At 36.3% G+C, this 22,222-nt stretch overlaps 1 protein-coding gene across 1 annotated transcript in view; it reads left to right on the top strand.

Moving 5' to 3' along the window:
* LOC125779273 (uncharacterized) overlaps positions 1-22,222 on the top strand; it is an 854,525-nt gene that overhangs the window by 551,426 nt on the left and 280,877 nt on the right. The gene's annotated exons all lie outside the window — the stretch shown is intronic.

The raw sequence follows: 22,222 nt of genomic DNA, 5'->3' as shown, positions 1-22,222 counted from the left end.
ATACAAAAAAGTATTAACTTGAACAATATACAAGCTATCATACATACGTATATACTTTTTTACACACAGTGTATAAACTTACATACTACACTTACATATGTATATACATACACATATACATACATAATAAATACACTTGCTTACATTTAAAATTTAAAATACATATTTGCATATGCAGCATTTAAAAAAAGGAAAATACTTCTTTTCTATTACGTTTTCTCGCACCTTTCACCTTTGCGCAAAAATATAAGTACATTTACATACAAACATACGGCAAAATCTGCCTGTGACGCAAAACAAAAAATCTCAAAAAAAAATCAAAAATTCAAAGTCCACATTTGCAATTATCCAGCAATACCTCTTGTTCTTTGGCAAACAAAAACAAGCAGGATTGTGGACAAAAAGCAAATTGATCTCTCTAACGAGCTCTCAATTGCTTACGAACAAACCATAACAAACAATTCGTGCATACTTATGTACAAAGCATATTGATCGTCGAAGAGCTCTCAATTGCACAAAACATAAGCAACTTCATACGCACATACAAACATACATATAAGTCCAAGTATTAGGGTGTACCTAAATAAAAAATCAATCGGACGTCAAATATTTTGATAAATAAAAAACGTAATTAATTCAAATATATTTTCAAACTAAAATATAAATAAAAAATATTATTTCGCAAAAATGGTTAATAACGACACCAATCAAAATACACCTGCAGGAGCTGCAAATCAGGTTGCTAAATTAATTTCACAAAGTGACAGTTTAATAAGATACTGCACTAGATTTGCCTCCTCACCGATACACGAAAACTCGGAATCGCTACTAGAAATAAAAAATCAAAATCTAAAAAATTTATGGACTCGCCTCCAAGCGGCTTATGACGCCATTGTAGATTCTAACGATTCAGATCTACCACACAATTTTAAATTATCTGCTTACGATATTTACGAAAACTGCTTGGACCAATATGAAGAAACGAAAGCTATGATCTCCGATCAATTAAAGCTCATTAAAGCAATTGCACCTACTCCCCACAGTAGAGTAGAGCTGCCACAAATAGACAATCAAGAGGCAAGTTCAGGCATCCAACTCTAGGTGCCTGCATGTGATACAGAAACCTTTTAAGGAGGTTATGAAGAATGGCCGTCCTTCCGGGACATGTTCACAGCCATTTACATCAACCATCCACAACTATCAAAGGCACAAAAACTGTATCACCTCCGATACAAAACAAAAGGCCAAGCAGGCGAAATAGTTAAACAGTTCGCATTAAATGACGACAATTTCAATTTGGCTTGGGAAGTTCCAAAAACTAGATTTGAAAGCGAAAGAATACTGGTCGATAAACAAGTAACGACACTAATGAGCTTGCCAAAAGTTAAGAAAGGAACAAGTGTAGAATTCATCAAACTAGAAGCCACTGTTTCAAATTGCTTGTCGATTCTATCGACACTAAATATTCCCACAGATAGCTGTGATCCTATTCTGGTTAACATATGCACCACCGCATTACCAGAAAAGTCGTTACTTCTATGGGAGCAATCGCTCTCATCACGAAAAAAGTGCCCAACGTGGCAACAAATGAAAGATTTTCTCACCACCCAATATGAAATTGCGGAAAGGTTAGAAGAAAAACTATTCAAAACTAAGAACAAAAACGACCAAAATGGAAGCTTAAATAGACCCCAAGTTAGAAGCAAAAACAAATCAAACAAAATTTTTAACAATACACAATCATTCACATCCGAACAAAGAATACATACGTCATGCGAACTATGCACAAGAGGGCAAAGCTAAAATCTTGCGAAAAGTTTAAAAAACTTAATATAAATGAAAGGAACAACTTTGTCAGATCAAACAGACTCTGTACAAACTGCTTGTCCAATGCACACAATCTTAAAAATTGCAAAAGCAAATTTAATTGCTTATATTGTCACAAAAGACACAACTCAATGCTTCATTACAGCAGATATCCCATCTCACCTCAAAGAATACACAAAGAACCACAGGTTTAATTGCAAAAGCAAATCCTGAAACCCAAAATTCGAAAAATTGCCAAGAGACAGCATGTTGCTCAAAGGCACAAAAAGCTCAAACGCTGCACATCGAAACACAAAGTGGACCAGTTTCAAAACTAGTTACCACCATACCAAAACAAGGCCACTATAATAACAAATGCCTTAATTCACAATTAAGGAAATTTCAAAAGTCAAGGAAAATTCTCCCTATAATAAACAAAACTGTCGAAGGTCAGTATTGTGAAGACTTCTCCAAAGCCACAACTACTCGACCAAATAATGGCCGGTACGTCGTACGACTACCACTAGAGCCACAATTTTCCAATACCTCACATATTGGTAGGAAAACCAAAGTAAAATTTCGGTCTAACAATATTAGGAATTCAAATATATGTTACTTTTCGACCCCGCAGGATGGCTTTCGCCAATAATGGAAAAAACACAATCCTGAATAAATCCTAGAGCGGGGGCGGGCTACTAAACGCCAAATTAGTGCATAAGCACTTAAACATAAAATAAAACAAAAGTGTCTCGAAAAGTAAAAACACAAAAAAAATCGACACTTTTCATACAATATTGCCCCACAGAGGCCTAAATTGTAAAATAGAAAAAAAACTAAAAAAATCAGATATCGCTCTTATCGCCCCTACATAAGCGCTCCTCATAAGGGTAGTTGGTGAGAATCTGTTGTAAAGCATGAACATCCCACTTAAAAAATTTTAATTCTAATGAAGCCGTTCGCAATTACCGGCCACTTTCTCGCAAGATCCCTCTATTGGCACAGCCCTAACTCCAGGGCTAGGGAGTACCCATTCTGGCCATATCTGAGCCAGGCATGGAGCTACTATCCTTCATAAGCCAAGAATAAATTAAATGCAAACAATTGCCGATCATACAGAAAAGGCAAATAACAAACAATCCACTTAATAAAACGATAAAACAAAAAAATCGCAAACACAAAAGGTTTTCAGTCAATCGAATAACCCCGCAAAATAAAGTTGCATCTCTTAAGCACCTACCCGCATATTAAAAAGCACATTCAAATACATGTGGCATGTTTAAAACCAAAATCCGTTCTCTACACACACGGATAAATACGAGTATATTACAACTCCAATACTTCTGCTGTCAGAACGTATTCCGCGCTTTGGCTACTCTACCAGCAGTACCCCGAAATAAATGCTTATACATACGCAATACTAGGCAAAATATTCGCCTAGGGGGCCCAGAATGTTTAAATGAGTTACGCGTCCACCCCCTCTACTCGGTAAAACTGGCGCATCCACACTTCTGCATTCATCAACCTACTCAACAAAAAGGATGGGAAAAAAGGATAGCGGGCTCAATTCGATCGATACAAGCCACGCATCAACATTCATCTACGAGTACAAGATTTTCACTGAGACACTGCGCCAGGTCAACACCTCTACTCTACCGCGAGTAAACCTCTCGATCTCCATCCGTAAAAACTCGACAGAGAGAGAGCAAACATCCCGAGAACATTTTCGCATCATGAAAACTTCCTGGGTAACCAAGTGTAAGTTGTTTTATGCGTAGCCGATGATCACAAATAACTTGAATTTTTACAGAATATTGGCGCTTACGGGAAAAAAAATATTTCGTGATTCCTCACAGGTGCTTCGGCCAACTTAATTTTAGACCCATCAATGTATCCAACACACCCAGGCATTTCTTTTCTGTTGCTGCAATAAGCTTTAATCGCTCCCTTTCATCGGGCCAGTATAAAAACCTGTGTTTCAAGTTAATAATAGCTTTAAAAACTCGCCTGGTTACGATTTGAATGGTACCGCCATCTCCTATACCAAACAAGGATGCCACTTTACGAACCGAAAGTCCTTCACCTGATGATCCTAATCGAAAAAGGAAGATCTTAAGTTGAGTATCGATCGAAAGTTGTGCTGCGTTATAATCATTTCGAAACACATCATCATCTTTTATTAAGTTTAGAAGGTAAGCAAATTCTGTTTGGTTTAAGCGCATCATTTGGCAAAATCTGTTTTCGTCAAAATGCTTTAATACATTCCGCTCCCAATGGTTCGACTTAGGAACTCCTAAGTGAGCACTTCGGCGATTGTTCAATAATATAAGCATATTCACTCTAAATTGTTCATCCACTTCTTCCTGCTCATCGTCATCACCTAAAAGAATTACATTTGCAAAAAATTTTTGGAGGAAATAATGGACAACTTACTTAATTCCAACATGAGTATGTCTTGTAAGTATTTTCGCAAATTGCAGCTATTAATTTGCTCTTTTCACTTCTTCTAGGCATTTTAATTTTTATGAATTTTTTCTGTTTTGTTTGAATCAGCTGATTAATTGCAGAAATAGCGCATGCAATAGTGCAGTGGTTCCCAAACTTATTTTGTCTACCGCCCACTTTGAGAATAAATATTTTTTTAGCGCCCCCATTTAAAAACCACTATAACTTCAAATTAATTATTGTGACCTATATATGTATATTAGGGTGTCCGTTATTTACCAAATTGATTATTTTTGACGAGACGCCCCTTAAACTTTTAGTTTTCCATCTAAAAAAAAATATCAGACCATAAAAAGCCCTTAATTTTCCTAATAAACCTTGCCCCAAACACGATACATTTCCCCTTGAAATTACATGGGATTTTGCCACTTTTTACAAATATTTTTTTTCTCTGGAACTTTCTCGTTTGTAGGAATAAAAAAGTCATATTCTTATACAGAATTGAATGCTCTACAAAAAACGTCGAACAAAACAATTGAATTTTACAAAAAAAAATTTCAATTTGCCGTAAAAGTTCGAAAATTCCAGAAATTACCCAGAAGTTTAACCTTGAATATCTTTTAAAGGGGTGAGTATATCGAAAAATTGTCCAGACGTTTTTTGTAGAGCATTCAATTCTGTATAAGAATATGACTTTTTTATTCCTACAAACGAGAAAGTTCCAGAGAAAAAAAAAAATATTTGTAAAAAGTGGCAAAATCCCATGTAATTTCAATGAGAAATGTATCGTGTTTGGGGCAAGGTTTATTACGAAAATTAAGGGCTTTTTATGGTCTGATATTTTTTTTTAGATGGAAAACTAAAAGTTTAGGGGCGTCTCGTCAAAAATAATCAATTTGGTAAATAACGGACACCCTAAAGCATATTGACGGAAACGAAACTTTTACTATAACCAACAACTTGAATCCTGAGCGCAGTAGGTAACATACAACGGCGCTTAGGTCTCAAGTTAACTCTTACGGGCTCCACCTGCCAATAAGAATGATTATTGAAACACAACTTTATAGTATTAAAACAGAGAATCTTTTATTAAAAATAAAACTAAAATAATCGATCCATATATAAAAACTAATGTGTAGGATGAATCTGATGCTGTTTAATAAGTCTGTTAATATCAGGTTCCAATTTACACAAGAACAGTCGCAAGTCGCCACGTTCGGTAACAAGCAAACGATTTCTATTTTTAGTAAGCAGTGTTGTCACAGCACTAAATCCACTTTCACACAAATATGACGATGGGAATGCTATCAAGAATCGTTGAACGATTGATCACAATCCAGGGTACAATTGCGAGATCGGCTTTTGTAGCCAAAATTCTTGGTAACCATTTTTGAACTTGATTTTTATTTCCTCGTTTGTTGCCAATTCTATAAGTTCTTCTTCCAGCTAAGGTGACATTGCTGTGTTCACATTTGAAAACGGATCCAACACCCAGTCTGGTATTTCTAAGTTCAAAATGTCCTGGTATCGTTCGGTGAAGTCAATGTGGAGGTTTTCCAAATGTTGGCAGTAGGAAAACGATTCGTCGTTACTGCATGATACTGATAAATTCGGAAAATTGTGAAACTCACATCTGTCCAGATTCTTTTTGTGTTGAAGCAGTTTGGCTGTGAAAGCAGCAACGACGTTTTTTGTTTTAATTAAATTTAGTTTATCGCCTTGCAGTTGGAGATTTATGTCGTTGAACAATTTATACAGGTCTGTCATCTAAGCTATATCATTCTTTGATGTTATGAGCTTGTCTTGAAATTCTGTATCTTTAGTTTCCAAGAACTCTATAACAGAGCCAAACAGGTTGTAGAATCGAGTCAGACAATTGCCTCTTGATAGCCAACGAACTTCAGTATGAAACAACAAACGATTGAAATCCCCCTCATTAGTAACACAAAGCTGATGAAATAATCTATCATTCAAAGAGCTGTTGCGGATTTTATTGACTGCTTTGATGACATATTGCAGTGATTGAAATAGTTTTTCACTGAAGTTTCTAGCAAATAAATGTTGTCCATGAATAACGCAATGTACACCAAGGACATCTGGAATTTTATTTTTTAAGTGCGCTATTAAGCCTTTATGGCACCCTATCATAGCCGGAGCACCATCCGTAGCAATTGAAATAATATTTTTCAAAGGAATCTCTTTCTCATCGCAAAACTTTTCCAATATATTGAATATGGTTTCGCCTTTTGTATCGGTCTCTAAATTTTTAGCAAATAATAGTTCTTCAGATATTTTCTCATCTTTAATAAACCTCACGTAAGACAACAACAATGCTTCATTAGTTGGTAAAGTGGACTCATCGAGCTGAATTGAGAATTGGCTTGTCCTCAGGTGATCGCACAATGATTCTTCAATGTTTTCAGCCATCTCATCAATTCGTCTTTGCACAGAATTATTACTCAAATGAATTTTTCGGATAATATCTGCGGCCGGTTTATGAAGCACGGTAGTTATTACTTAATTTATTGCTGGCAATATTAACTCTTCTCCGATGTTATGTGGTTTGCCTTTTTTATCAATTAACAAAGAGATATTTTACGAAGCTCGAAGTCCGTCGTCATCTTGCTTAGCAGCCGCCGAAAATAGTTTTGCTACACTTGGCTGAGTATTATGCTTCTTCTCTAGGTCTTGAAAATTTGCTACATTCTTGTCTCTCTTATCTAGATGCATTTTATTCAAATGATCTTGCAGTCTTGAAGGCTTCATTGCTTCATTCGAAAATGTTTTTAGACATAGAAGACACAAAGGCGAGGATGGGTTTGTGTGATTTTCAATGAATCCAAATGTAATAAATTCTCTTCTTTTTTACTTCCGACACTGTTTTGCTTTGAGAAATACGTTTAACTTCACGAGTAATGTAAAGGAGGCGTAAGTGCTCATCTATTGCGCGCAAAACCACAAATGAATATAAAATAAATATTACATTGTTTATATAGGAATGCTTAAGCACAATTATTATATAGTAGTCCAAAAATATAAATTCTTATTTTTCCTAGAAATACATTTGTAAAAAAAAGGATCTTTATCCTTTGTTTTCCCCCCCAGAAATAAATTTGTAAGAAAGGATAAAGATCCTTTTTTTATTTTCCACATAAAAGATTTAAGGAGTTCAAAAGCTCAAAACGTGCGCTACATCAGCTACCTACCCGACGTCATTTCGCAAGTGATAAAATAAATTTTTCAAGAGCTCAAAGCATGCGCTACATCAGCTCGAACCTACCTACCCTACACCTTTGCGCAAATGATTATATTATGATAGCAAATGCCCACGTACAGATTTGGCAATGGCAATAGCAATACGTTTGACAGTTAGTATTCTATAAATTCTATCCTGTCGAGATGCCCCGTTATGAAACGGAGCGACCGATTGACATGATTTTCATTTTTTCTATATTCCATAAAATATAACAGATATATGAACTACGCGGAGAGAAATATAGAACCGAGTTTGAGCAATCTTTAAATTCATATTAGTTGATGTTCTCAAGTTGTTGTTGAGAGTCGAGAGCTCATGTAGTCGTTGTCTAAGAGGCCTGCTAGCTAAATAAAATTACAAATAACGCCCTAGGCTTCTACATAACGCCCCCATTTTCTTTTTGGGTCTCTTACCGCCCCCTTGACACCTGTAGCGCCCACAAGGGGCGTTATCGCCCACTTTGGGAAACACTGCAATAGTGCATTAAATAGTACAGGGCGCTCACAAGATTCATTTTACAACTATCATAATTTAATAGGCAATAGACCAAATACGACAAATAGTACGACTTGTGAACTCCCTAATAGTTTTGCGCATAACTTTTAATTCACGCTCAGCTCTCTTCAAGCGAAAATGTTAAAATTTGTCCTGCCGAGCTGGCAGTGGTGAAACTCTTCCATCTCGACCGAGTTAGCCAAAAATATTTTTACGATCTCCGCGCCGTGAACCTTCTCTATGATAAACGTTCCCTGTAGAAGCGTTACGTCACGTATATAGGCGTTACGTCACGTATGTCATAATACGAAATACAGACTTTTACGTGACGAGTGATACGTTCACGGATGTAACGATTTGACCCTTGATTTTTGCTAAAGGTCATGGCGATTGTTTGGAACCGATAAGACATTTTTAATATCACAACAGAAAATAGCATTGACAATTGCATCGCCAAGGAATTGCAGCTACTTTGCTAGATTATGAGCAAAGGACGCACAAGCATTCATAATTAACCAAACACAGCATCCAGGAATAAAGACATGTTCAACTTATTCCAGTGTGAGAGCGCTTCAAAATTAGCGTTTCTTATAACATTTTCTATTATGGCCATATTGGACAAAATAATAATTTTTGGGCATTTAAATTAAAACACCCAACATTTAGTAAGAATAAAAATTACTATATAGTGGTTATATAATAAATAGAGAATCTATTAAATCTTTATATGATATGTTAAAACAACTGACTTTTGACCTTTCAGTACCCAATAAAAGGTTTTAAGCGTTTTAGCTCTTAATCAATAAATGTCTTTAATAATTTTCGTCGATTTGAAAAATTATTGCACCATTGGAAAGCTACATCCACCCTGAGTAACGTAGGCTATATTTATTGCTCGAAAACATTGGTGATCTTTATTAAAACTTAACTAACGTAATCCAAGGTATAAAAAGTGCCCTAACTTCTTTCGTAGCATGCGCTGCGATACATATTGATGATAGAACAAAAGTATGTTCTACAATATTAAAGAACATATCAATCTCTACAAAAAATATTGCGACAGCATATGCCTAATTATTATAGTTATGTTACAAAAAGAGTTTTTGCATTAAAAAATATATGTTTAAATACCACCGCTATAAAATATCCTTTATTTATTCGTTGGTATTAATCCTTATCAAAATAAATGATTTTCTTTATAAGACTACTTTAATCTCAATACATAACATTTGGAATTATTTAATTTTGACATTCCATTCGAAGGATATCACGAACATAAAAATGTTAGTTATTTGAAAAATGTCGCGTGGTTGCTGCCCACACCGTTCAGTTAGATGGTACAGTAACAAGCGATTTAGGCACCACTAGGGTACAGGAGGGAGGTTAATGTCAAGGAATAAAAAATATATCAATATCTACAACAAATCTTGGTGAAAAATTATGTAGGTAGCCACGCGGTTCATTCGCGTGATTGTCTCCCTACGGCAGGTAACTAACATTGAGCATATTTTTACTATTTGAATTGCAAATTTTTTTGTCCAACTTAAAAAGTTCGTCTGAAAAGTAATTATAAATTGTGACAGTGAGTAAATATCTATTCTTTGTAGTATTTTCTCACTTTGTTAATAGTAAGTATTTATCAATTTATCCTTATTTTATTAAGTTATACTTAAAACAAAAACAAGTCAACATTGTGCCCAGGAGAAAAACGTCTCAACTTTCTAAAAGTTGGTCCCAAGCGAGATTAGCAAAAATATGACGTATTCGAGAATCCTCTTCGGAAAATTCAGATCGTTTCGCCAATCAGAGAGCGTATGCGTCACAATCACGGACAACAGAATCGAGCGCCGGACGTTTGCAACGGCTTGCTGAAAATCGTGAACGAATCTTACAAACCCGGGCAAACGAATTTAGCGCCGATTCGTTACAATATGCATTAATATTTGTATCAGGAGACGACGGATATTATGTGACTATTCCTCAACAGAATGCCTTACGAAATAAGACGATCTAATGTATGCAATATTATGCCTACCGTTTAATGATTAGGACCAACTATTTTAACATAATGCACTTTTACAAAAATTTTATTTGCCGAAACCAACAAAACCTTAGAGCGGATGACTACAAGGTGCGATCAAAAGTAAACAGGATTAAAAAAAACAAACAGAATAAATGGTTTTTTCGCCAAAATCAATTTATTTTATTCAAAATAGTCTCCTTCTGCTTCAATACAGCTTTTTACACGGTCCAAAAGCATGTTGAACGAGTGTTTTGGCTCGTTGGCCGGTATGGTCGCCAGTATGCCGGTGAAAGCCTTTTGAGTGGCCTCTACGTCTACATAACTAGTAATTAGTAATAAGTATCATTCTAGTTAGCATAAATAAAAACTTGAATAGTTTGTTTTGTTTCTGATAGCATAGGATTGCTTCCAAATGGATTAATTTGCAAGTTTTGTCACATTTGTAAATAACTGATTCGAATATTGATTTTGCGTATTTTCAAAAAGACGAAAATCCAAACAGATACTGTGACATCATTGAAAATCAGAATTGGTTTGCAATTCTGACGGCTAAGCAATTCTGTCTTGGATTCCACAACACCCCTGAATATCTTAATTTGAATTTGTATTGTAATCACATCCATACCCATGTATGTGAATGACATTATAATATATTGAGTCTTTATACGATATTATGATAGTGCATTTGTATATAGTATACACAATGTCGTCACCTAAAATGCAAAATAACGTATGATCAAAAAATTCGAAATTGAGTGTTTCATTGATTACGACCCACTTCTTCAAATTACATATCTACATAAGTACATATCTACAATATTTTAAGGTTCTGCTATCAGATATAACCCAGTTTTTACCAATATTTAAATTTTGTTTAACTATGTTCCATTTTATAACGTGTTTCATTCTTTCTCCTGTAAATTTCCGAAAATGTTGTTAGGCTATTTTGCATTTTAGGTGACGATATATACGTATAAAGAATATGAAATTATATTAAATCAGAGGATCCGGCGAATTCTGTTTTGTTTAAGTTTCGTTTCCAGATCTCAAGAAAAAAATCCTTATTTCTTAAGCTATAGTCAAGTAATTTTGACAGCATACGCATTGTGAAAATAAACTAATGTGTGTAAGTAAATATATAAATATTTACATTGGTATTTAAGGAATGTAGTTGATGATTCTTCTTCTTCTTTACTGGCGTAGACACCGCTTACGAGATTATAGCCGAGTCAACAACAGCGCACCAGTCGTTTCTTCTCTTCGCTACGTGGCGTCCTTCTCCACTTGGCCCTTCCAACGGAGTGGAGGTCTTCCTCTTCCTCTGCTTCCCGCGGCGTGTACTTGGTCGAATACTTTCGGAGCTGGAGTGTTTTCATCCATCCGGACAACATGACCTAGCCAGCGTAGCCGCTGTCTTTTAATTCGCTGAACTATGTCAATGTCGTCGTATATCTCGTACAGCTCATCGTTCCATCGAATGCGATATTCGCCGTGGCCAACGCGCAAAGGACCATAAATCTTTCGCAGAAACTTTCTCTCGAAAACTCGTAACGTCGACTCATCGGTTGTTGTCATCATCCAAGCCTCTGCACCATATAGCTGGACGGGAATTATGAGCGACTTATAGAGTTTGGTTTTTGTTCGTCGAGAGAGTACTTCACTTTTCAATTGCCTACTCAGTCCGAAGTAGCACCTGTTGGCAAGAGTAATCCTGCGTTGGATTTCCAGGCTGACATTGTTGGTGGTGTTAATGCTGGTGCCTTAGGCCCCTATTATGAGTTGCATTCGATCTTCGCTATTCGCTGGCTATCGAAAATCGAATGTCAAATTCGTATTATAAGCTATACAACCCTGTCGAAATTTTCGTTGAGCATCGAAATGGCTGTCGAACTGAATTTACCTATCGACAGCATAGCGTAGTGAATGGAAATTTGTGAAAATGTAGGTTTTTTGCGTTTATTTATTGGTTTATGGTAACAAATAATTAATTTATACTATTTTTGTAAATTTTATGCAGGTCTCCTATTCAGAAAAAAAAATATTCTAAAAAATATAACGTTTTGCTTTTTTAGTCAAACATATATGTACCAAGTAGCCAAGTATTGCGAAGACCATTTTCGATTTTGTCAATTTTAGTATATTGGGAATAGATTTCGCTCGTGTGCATCGCTGCAGCATCTCCTCTGTAGCGGACAGCAAATCAACAAACGCCTCTTTCGACAAACGGAAGTTTTTTATAAATCTCCAAATAAAATTTCCTAAATGTTGAACATGTAGAAACCTCTAACAAATAGCATTGTACTTACGTAGCGGAATCCAATTCCAAAGAGTTGGAAGCGTCCCTTAGCTTCTTTCTATCTCTAGCCAATTCCAGTAAGCTTTCGTCCTCCTCTGAAGAATCGCCAAACCACAACTCAGTCGTAGTCATATTTTATTTTAACTTTTATTTATATTTTCTTTATTTATAAAATATTTGTTAGTTTTACTTTCACACTTCGTAAACAAAACGCTTTTAGTTTTTACACCATCTGACAGATGTATACTATCGTGAACATTCAAAATGATTGCAATTCACAATAACGCCAATCTTCATCGAATGAGCGTCGTAATACCAAATGCAAATTCGTTCGACCAGCATTTTCGATCGTTGTCGAAGATCGAATGCAACTCATAATAGGGGCCTAAATAGACGAAATTATCTACAACTTCAAAGTTATGACTGTCAACAGTGACGTGAGAGCCAAGTCGCGAGTGCGACGACTGTTTGTTTGATGACAGGATATATTTCGTCTTGCCCTCGTTCACTGCCAGACCCATTTGCGTTGCTTCCTTGTTCAGTCCGGAGAAAGCAGAACTAACGGAGCGGGTATTGAGGTCGCTGATATCAATATCATCGGCATACGCCAGTTCCTATCGTGAATTCAATGAGTGCGGTCATAGACAAAACTCAGTGAGTGCAATCATAAGCAGAACTTTTGATTTCATTTGGAAAAGTGCACTTGCATTATTTTAGTAAACAAAAAATCGTTGAACCTCTACCTAATTGATGAGGAGGACGTTGTGGCGGGCGGAATGTGTGATAACAGCGGAGGCTGGCAAAACATATACCAGCATAAAGCAGTGAAGCGCAAAACTAATGAACCTCCAAAAGTATTAAAAAAACAACTAAAAACAAACATTACTCTAAACACATCAAACCGGTTTTCAGTCTTGGACACAAACACACAAACTCGCCTATTACACGCGGCAACAAAAGTTGCGGCAACTCTTGGTTTATAGGCGAGGGGGCGACGAGGAGAGGAGAATCGCGCCGAGTTTCCAGTGTTCAGCAACTCGCTTTGTGTTCTTATTCGTAACAGTTCGCTGCGACGTTTTTCGGCATTCGTGTTCTTTCTTTCGTAGTACATAGTTGCATTTGCGTATATTTTTTTGAAATTAATATTTTGAATATATTTACAAAATTTAATTTCATCTTTTGGTAAGTAATTTGCAAATGTGTGTACAGACATACATAATATAATATAAATATTTTAGAAAATGGAGTATGACAAAAAAATCAAATTAATTAAAGATATTGTGAAATGTATGGAGAAAGCCATACAAATTGATTCAGACGATAGTGAAAAGGGTGATATATGTGAAAGTCTGTCATATAATCTTTGTTTTAATTTTGAATTATAAATAAAATGTATTTATTAATTGACAGAACTGATTAATATACATATGTGATAGAGTGGCCCAAATACCTATAAGGAAAAAGAAACGACAATGGGTTAAAGTAAAGAGTAGACAATGGGTTAAAGTAAAGTGAAAGAGAATGAAAAAAACTCGAACAGAGTTGCGCAACACAAGTTGCTCGTTTGAAGGTAATGGGCGACAGCAAAAGAGAATCGCCCGAGAATTAGCAACTTTTGTTGCCGCGTGTAATAATGGACAAAGCGACATCAATATCAGTGATAACAACAGTGAGCAACAAATAGAGACAACTACGAGTGTTTACAAACCACCACCAATTTTCATACCACAAGTTAATGACATAAGTAAAATGATTATTAGTTTCTCAGCTCTAATTGGCAGAGAAAATTTTTCGTACAAGTCCGATAGAGACGGACAAGCCAAAGTTATGCCTGCAAACAGTGACTCTTATAGAAAGCTTGTTAATTATTTAGACTCTGAAAATAAAATTTTTCACACTTATCAGCTAAAAGAAGATAAGCCCTATAGAATTGTAATAAAAAATATTCATTTTTCCACACCGATAGATGACATTAAACTTGGCTTAGCTCAACAAGGCCACATTGTGAGAAACATTGTTAATGCAAAAAGTAAAGCAACAAAAATGCCAATGTCAATATTTTTTGCTGACCTAGAGCCATCAGCAAACAACAAAAGTGCATTAATCGCTTATGTAATGCAGTAGTCAAAATTGAGCCTCCTCGAAAATTTAATGACTTAGTTCAGTGCCATCATTTTCAGGAGTTTGGACATACTGAACGCTATTGTAAAAAGCCATTCAGGTGTGTGAAGTGCGGTCTAGACCATTCCACCGCTCAATGTGAAAAAGACGTCGGTACTCCACCAAAATGTGTACACTGCTTGCAGAATCATACTGCCAATTACAAGGGTTGTCAAGTCTATCAGGCACTTGTATGCAAAAGAGATCCAACTAAGTCGACTAATAATAATCCAAGGCCTAAAGTCGGTACTAGTTTAAATACCGAGCAACCACTTTACAACAACTTAAGCTACGCAGATATGACAAGAGGACAACAAAGCACTGCTGCATGCAATCACAATAATTTAGAAAAGCTAGAAGCTCTGATCTCTAAACAAATTGAGCTGACCTCAGCGCTATTAACCATGATGTCTTCCCTTGTTGCAAAATTATGCAATTAAGTCTAAAGATGGCTATCTGGAACGCCAATGGACTAAGTAATCATAGATTAGAAGTCGAACATTTCATTGTAACTAAAAACATAGATATACTTATGATATCCGAAACTCATTTCACTATCAAGTTTTTTTTTTAAATTAATGGTTACGGCCTTATTACTTGCAACCATCCTCATGGTAAAGCACATGGTCGATCTGCTATTATTGTTAAGTCCGCTTTAAAATATAAGATACTAGAACCAATCTCGTTGCCTTCAATTCAAGCAGCCTCTATTGAAATCGCAAGCGTTAATGGAGGAATCGCCATAACCGCACTTTATCTACCTCCGCGTTTCAAAATAGATAAAAAGTCATTTATTACGTTTTTCAACAAACTGGGCAGTCAATTTCTGGCTGGTGGTGATTTCAATGCCAAACATCCGTGGTGGGGATCTCGTCTTACTAATCCGAAAGGTCGCGAACTATACAAATGTATAACAGAAAAAAATCTTAACGTTCTTTCTACCGGCAGGCCCACTTACTGGCCCACTGATCCTAACAAGATACCTGATTTAATCGATTTTGCTGTTCACTTAGGAATTGAATCTCCTCGAAATAATCAATGATGACGATCTTAACTCAGATCATTCCGCTCACATCATTAATTTTAATTCGCCTGCTTTAGTCACTGCTCAGAAGCAGCGTATATTAAATAAGAGATCTGACATAAAACTTTTTCAAGCCCGACTTGAGTCCAATATTAATCTCAACATGGAGATTAACTCAACAAGAGATTTAGATGATGCTGTGGAAATATTTACCAACAAAATACGCGAAGCCGCCTTTTTAGCATCAACGAACAGTTGTAAAAAACCTTGTCGAACACAAAGAAATAGGCAACCATATTCTGATGAAGTCTCTGAATTGGTTAAACACAAGAGGCGACTTCGAAGGATTTGGCACAACAGCAGGAATCCAAATGACAAAACAGCCCTTAACAAAGCAATCAAGGAGCTTAAAACTAAATTGGCTGAACTTAAAGAAGAATCGATAGGAGAATATCTCAAAACTGTTGATCCAAACAAGGACAAGACAGTGGGCCGTTTTAGGTATTTGGTGGCCTTCCATATACTATAGTCCCCAGTATATGGAAGGCCACCAAATACCTAAAACGGCCCACTGTAAGACAGGTTCCGGTAAAAGATGCCAACAATTCTTGGTGTAGATCAAACACAAGCAAAGCTCATGCTTTTGCCAACCATCTTAAAGCTTCATTTGAGCCATTTAACTTCAACAGTACCAGTCAACGCCGGGACGTTGAAGAATACATCGACAGTCCATGCCCAATGGATAAACCTCTAACAAGCGTAAGACTCTCAGAAGTTCAGTCGGAAATTTCGCGGATAAAAAATTCAAAGTCTTCAGGTCACGACAATATCGACGCATGGACAATCAAAAATCTTCCCAAGAAATGCCTGTTACTTTTAGTGTTGCTTTTTAACTGTAGCTTCAGGCTAAGTCATTTCCCTACGCAGTGGAAATGTGCTGAAATAACTTTGATACCAAAGCCAAACAAGCCGGAAAATGAGTTATCTTCATATAGACCAATAAGCCTACTGACAATATTCTCGAAAATACTCGAAAGAATATTTCTTCGAAGATTACTGCCAGAGCTGGAAAGGCAATCGATCATCCCAGATCATCAATTTGGTTTCAGACAAATGCACGGTACACCGGAACAATGCCATCGTATTGTGAAATTTATACTTTGTAGCCTGGAATAGAAAAAGTATTGTTGTGCGATTTTCCTAGACATTCAGCAGGCATTTGACAGAGTCTGGCACTCAGGCCTACTGTACAAAATTAAAAAGATACTACCTACCCCGCTCTATCTCTTCCTCAGATCCTATCTGAGTTTCAGGCATTTCTACGTTAAAATTCAAGACGAAATCTCGGACATACACGAGATAAAAGCAGGAGTCCCCCAAGGTAGTGTTCAGGGACCAACGCTCTACACAGTTTTTACCGCAGACATGCCAATACTAGAAGACGATAAATTAATAGTTGAATTGCAATCCTGGCTTAGAAACTGGAACATCTCGGTAAACGCCTCAAAATCTGCTCAAATCACCTTCACATTGAGAAAAGAAGAGTGCCCCAGCGTAAATCTTAATGGAGTCATAATTCCTAAATCCAATAGTGTAAGATACCTCGGATTACATTTAGATAAAAGACTTACTTGGCGTGAACATATCAGAGCCAAGAGAACACAGCTCAAAATTAAAACAAGAAAAATGTATTGGTTGCTTGGCCCCAAGTCTAAACTTAGTCTGGAAAACAAAATGCTTCTCTACAAAGCTGTGTTAAACCCTGTGTGGTCTTATGGCATTCAAATTCGGGGTACTGCAAGTTAATTCCAATATAAATATTATTCAAAGATACCAGTCAAAAACTCTTAGACTGATTGCTAAGGCTCCGTGGTATATCAAAAATATCCATCTCCACAAGGATCTGAACACATCTAAGGTGATTGACGAAATAAAAAGATACAGCTCTAAATACATCACAAGACTAAATTTCCATCCCAACACACACGCCATAAACTTATTAGACAACAGTGAAGACAAACGACGACTTCAAAGACTGCATCCTCTAGACCTGCCCTTTAGATCGTAAGAACTAATTAAGTAGTTAATGCAAAAATAATCATACGATACATTTACTGATCACCCTTACTTTAAGGCCAAATTGCACTTAATGCATCAATGTGAATTATATCAGTCAATTACATTTACTTATTGTTTTACGACAGATTGTAAATAAAGATATGCAATATAAAAAAAAAACGGCATACGCCAGCAGCTGTACACTCGTATAAAAGATTTTACCTGCTCGATTAAGTTCTGCAGCTCGAATAATTTTCTCCAGCAGCAGATTGACGATGTCGCACGATAGGGAGTCGCTTTGTCTGAAACCTCGTTTGGTATCGAACGGCTCGGATAGGTCCTTCCCGATCCTGACGGAGCTTTTGGTGCTGCTCAACGTTTACACAGCCGTATTAGTTTTGCGAGGATACCAAATTCAGACATCGCGGCATACTGGCAGCTCCTTTTCGTGCTGTCGAAAGCAGCTTTGAAATCGACGAATAGGTGATGTGTGTCGATTCTCCTTTCACGGGTCTTTTCCAAAATTTGGTGCATGGTGAATATCTGGTCGGTTGTTGATTTTCCAGGTCTAAAGCCACAATGATAAGGTCCAATCAGTTTGTTGACGGTGGGCTTTAATCTTTCACACAATACGCTCGATAGAACCTTACATGCGATGTTGAGGAGGCTTATGCCACGGTAGTTGGCGCAGATTGTGGGGTCTCCCTTCTTAAGGATTGGGCATAGCACACTTAAATTCCAATCATTGGGCATGCTTTCGGATATTTTGCAAAGATGCTGATGCATGCTCCTTATCAGTTCTTCGCCGCCGTGTTTGAATAGCTCGGCCGGCAATCCATCGGCCCCCGCCGCTTTGTTGTTCTTCAGGCGGGTAATTGCTATTCGAACTTCTTCATGGTCGGGCAATGGAACGTCTGCTCATCGTAGTTGATGATTGGTAAATTTTATACAACATTTCAAAATGAACTATATGTCATAATAATTATTTTAGCTAATTTAGGATGAATTTAACGATAACTTTGAATTTTCTTCAAGAAACAATTGTTGATTTCATGTTTCTTCACAAACTAGCGTTGCCATATTCGCATTTTATTGAAAAAATGTATTAAAAGTTAATATTAGATTTCTTTAGAGCTGCATACTGGCACAAGCGTTTTTTTATATGAAGTTTTTACATGTCTTGAGAGCTAGAAATTACCCTTTAGAGGAAACAAATAAGCAGGTTTTGGATTTTGTTAAGTCCTTTCTTAGGAAATAAAAATAAAATGTTTAAGTATTTTAATGATTCTTTATTGTTCATGTTTTCTAGAGCAAAGGTTTTACTCTTCAGTAAAGTACCTTCTGATACACGATATTTTCTGTGTATCGGTTGAGATCATCGGTATACTCCGAATCAAAACTTCTTCACCTTCGAATTTTCTTTTGAGTATTGTAACGCAAATCACACTGTTCATCAATTTACGCGTACCGTTTTACCGAACGCGTACCGTTACCTAGTTTTGTTTGGTTTATGTATCGAAACATTATTACTACAGAGCCAACCATTAGGTGTAAATTGTGCGTTGGCAAGCCCGGCTCACTCACGGAGTTCAAATATTCAATTGATTAGTTAGAGGCTTAATTTTCATTATTTTTTTTTCAATCTATTGGCTAAGTAGATTTGAATTTATGCCTTGATCCGATGTCCTCATTGTGAACTCGTACGTTAGGTTTTCTACATCTTTATTCTTTGCCGCTAAAAATATTTGCTTACTCAACAATTCATTACTTTTGTCGTTAGTAATGATGTTTATTGATAAGTTCGTTTTTCGATCAGACAAAGTTATAGAAATTATTGGGAAATTAAATCAATCCTCTCGATTCATCAACAGATACTCAACCATTACCGATAGTAAACTATTGCTCAAAGAAATTTCCAGCAGATTACACTGTGGAACATTTTTGGATTTATTGTCTGGGGGGTGAGAAATTCCAAGTCAGGGTGATGGTACTAGGTCAGTATAGTAAAACCCTCAAAGGGTTTGGCGTTCGTATGCGTCAGTTTTTTTTTTTATGACCTTTTAAAATTTTCCTTATCTTGATGTTTTTTCGCGAACCACTTTTCCGATTTTGATGAAACAAATTTAGAAAAATTAAGAATTACAATTTCACCCACCCAGATTAGCTGATGTACTGTGTTATCATTAATGCTGTACAATGCAGTTATTCATTTCACAATTTAGCGCTAGTATTCCTAACCTGACAAATAAACTCTTGCGCATGACGTAACACATATCCTCGATCGAGAGTAAAGCCCTATTATGTTTATCTTTATTCATCTCAAGATCGTCATTTCTGGAGGAAATACGAATTTGATGCAAAACATATTCTGAAGTCGAGCCATGCTTACGCGGCACTTTTAACCGGCAATTTTTGTTATTCTACAGTCCATTCAATTACAATATTTCGTATCTTTCTTGAATTACGGCATTGTCGGGAAAGATTTGATCATCTTAGTAGCGGCATTGCAATGATGATTGTGTCAAGTGACACGGAAACATAAAATTTAATGATTGTACACTTGCAGTTATGGCTAAGTATTTTATTTTTTAAAGTAATAAAACATTCAAATGATTCCGGCAACCATGAAAAAGTGCTTATGATTTGAAGTATAGTATTTTTTGTATTTATAGATTGTACTGACTTTTAACACAAAGAGATAAAAAATACCTTATGTCCGTCCTCTGGTTATAAGCTACCTCCCCACCAATCTTCAGCAAAATCGGGTCATAGTGTAACTAACACGACTTTCTTTCTTACATATATACATGTAGGCTAGCAGCCCGTCAAAATGTATGTATATATTTTTACGTTTTATTTATAATTTTTTGTTATTTTATTTTAATATTTTTTAAATGCAGTACCGCATTATTTATTTATACTTACAATCAGAATTTGTTGTGTTAACAGCTTGAGATAATTCATTGTCCAACTATACTTGGGAGCTATTTGCAACTGTCGATGGTAATTTTCCATCTCCAAGTTGAAGTATTTTGTGTGAGAAATTTCCACTGGGGTTATTACTTAATTGTGCTCACATATTTGTATGCAAATGAAGAGTTTCAATTGATTGCCATAAAGGTGAAGACTTGAGGCACACCTTAATAACGTCGGCACGTGTACCTTTTGTTATAACCGGTAACGTTTTGCGAAAATCTCCAGCCAACACAAAGTTTTTATGTATGGTCCACAGCTTCAACATGAGCTTTATGGCTCATGGTGCACTCATCCCAAATAATCAATGACGTGTCCTGTAAGAGTTTTTCCAATGGACCATTTTTGCGGATTGAGTACACAGATTGGTGTTCTAAAGAAACAGCCAACGGTAATTTGAAAGGTGAGTGAGCAGTTTTCCCACCATTTAATAGAGTTGCAGCAATTCCGGAAAACGCAACTGCCAGTCCTTTCCCTCCCGATTGTCGTACTTTGGCTAATAGTAAATTAGCGAAAAAGTTTTACATGTTCCGCCAGTCGCGTCCAAAAAAATATGCCACCCTTGGTATTTTCGACACTTTTTATTATAGCATCGAATGCTATTTTTTGATCTGCAACTAACTTGGGTACATTTGAGTTGACAAATACTAATAATGCGTAAACATCGTATATACAGCTCGGTATGGCATTAACTTCATTTTGTAGCAGGAATAAAGGGATGTTCAACTTATTCCAGTGTGAGAGCACCTCAAAATAAGCGTTTTTTATAACATTTTCAATTATGGCCAGATCGAACAAAATAAGAATTTTTGGGTATTTTAAATTAAAACACCCAACATTTACTACGAATAAAAATTACTATGTAGTGGTTACTTATTATATGGAGAAACTATTTAAATCGTTTTAAAGTATATTAGAAGAACTGAATTTTGACCTTTCAATACCCAATAAAAGGATTTAATCTTGTTAGCTCTCAATCATTAAATGTTTTTAATCATTTTACATTGAAAACAACACTATGATGCTTCAAATTACAAAACCTTTCAACAAATACCTCTAAATTTCACAAATTTATTTAATTTTCATTGTTTTTCATTTTTATAAGTGGTCTCAAACGATGCAACAAATCCCTCCGTTTACATATTTTTTTGGTAAGAGTTCAATCTGGCCATCGCTCGTTTCCAATTGCTAAACGTCAAAACCTACTGAACTCGATTAGCTGTCAAAGTTCAGTAGGTTTTGACGTTTAGCAATTGCTCACTCACTTCCAGGAGAGAGGAGTTGGACATCTCTTTATCTCTGTTTTGTAGTGACGGAGATGGACATCAACCAGCTGGGCAGCGGCACCTTCCCATTAAGGGGCCGGACATTCCAGGTAGAGATGAGCGATATTGCGATTTTTCGATATATGTGATTTTAGTGATTGCTATTTTTATATCACTGTGATTTTATATTGCTATTGCGATCGCAACTAAGTCGACGTTCAAACGGAGACTTTTTGTTGTTGTTGTAGCGGCAGATTCTGCCGATTTGAGAGTGTTTGGCCGAATAAAAGTCCGGGACCCTTCCAGTTACGTACACCCGACTGTCGTGGGAACGACGGAACCTTTTGTCGTTATTGTCTTTTGGTTCCTGTAACTCGAGTCAAGTTTTTCCGCCTTTCTTTTCATTACATTTTCACAAATGTTG

The sequence above is a fragment of the Bactrocera dorsalis genome, chromosome 6 (genome assembly GCF_023373825.1).
Source record: "Bactrocera dorsalis isolate Fly_Bdor chromosome 6, ASM2337382v1, whole genome shotgun sequence".
Lineage (NCBI taxonomy): Eukaryota > Metazoa > Arthropoda > Insecta > Diptera > Tephritidae > Bactrocera > Bactrocera dorsalis.
Note: the sequence above shows the minus strand (reverse complement) of the source record. Positions and strands in the feature narration are given on the sequence as shown.